The sequence below is a fragment of the Aplysia californica genome, unplaced genomic scaffold, assembly GCF_000002075.1.
Source record: "Aplysia californica isolate F4 #8 unplaced genomic scaffold, AplCal3.0 scaffold00014, whole genome shotgun sequence".
NCBI classification, from domain to species: domain Eukaryota; kingdom Metazoa; phylum Mollusca; class Gastropoda; order Aplysiida; family Aplysiidae; genus Aplysia; species Aplysia californica.
The window spans coordinates 1145073-1146159 of record NW_004797284.1 but is presented as its reverse complement, the minus strand read 5'-3'; positions in this window follow the sequence as shown (position 1 = coordinate 1146159).

The following is a 1087-nucleotide window of genomic DNA, read 5'->3' as shown; positions in this document are numbered from 1 at the left end:
GGAGAGAGATATATATATAGAGAGAGATAGAGAGAGAGAGAAGTGGGGGAGAGACCGAAAGAAAGAGAAAGAGAGAAAGGGATACTCCTTGCCCTCGGATCTCACATTACTTGCGTGAATAAACAAAGCGTTCAAATTAATTACCTTTCTGTTTTTATTCATTTATCTCCCTGGCCTTAAGCACGCTGGAGTTACTTGCCTTTTGCGTTCATCTACTTTTGTTACAGCTCGCGCTTGTTTAGAATGCGCTTAAAAAACATTAGGTCTAGATTAATAAGCAATTCATTACAATTATGTTGAGTTTCAGGATTTTGTTGATAGTGTTCTTCGATTTTCAAGACTGCTACCGGTTGAACATAATGTAGTGCCTTTAAATAACACCACACAGTGGAATTCCAAGTGTCTTAAACTCCATTAACTGTGTTTATTTTTATTCTTAAGACATGAGTAGAACACTGAATATTTTTTCCATATGAGAGTACGGTTTAGAACATAAAGAGCTCGATAAATAAAAATGAGAAAAGAAAGAAAATCAAAACACGAGAGGAGAAACGAACCCTTATAACAGCATTACTTGATTTAAAATTATGAAAAAAATAGTTATTTTGTTTGTTTTTTTGTTGTTGTTTTTTTCCGTTACGATACGACGAGTACAATAAATTTCAAGACAATGGATTTTTTTGTTGTTGTTGCAAGTGGTGGAGTCTCCAGAATATTGAGTTACAGGATAACACCAGCATAGCAAGACTAGAAATAAGCCAAAATGTTTGATTTCCAGCAATGACACCGAAAACAACTACGACAATCGAAGCGACGGTTTGTTTATACATGTGTCTGTGTTGTGATGACTTCATTTTCAATCTTGTTACACAGACGACAGGAATTCGATAGCCGAATGAGGGATACATTTTCCCTCAAATCTCCCCTTCATCACTTGAAATTGTTTTACAGGTCATGAGTTGGACCTGGTGCAAAGAATCGAAACTGCCTACCCCATAGACAGCTGTAAATAACAACAACAGCAACAACAACAACAACAATAGACAAGTCTTAGTAGTCATTCCTATTTTTATTCCTCCCTCCCCCA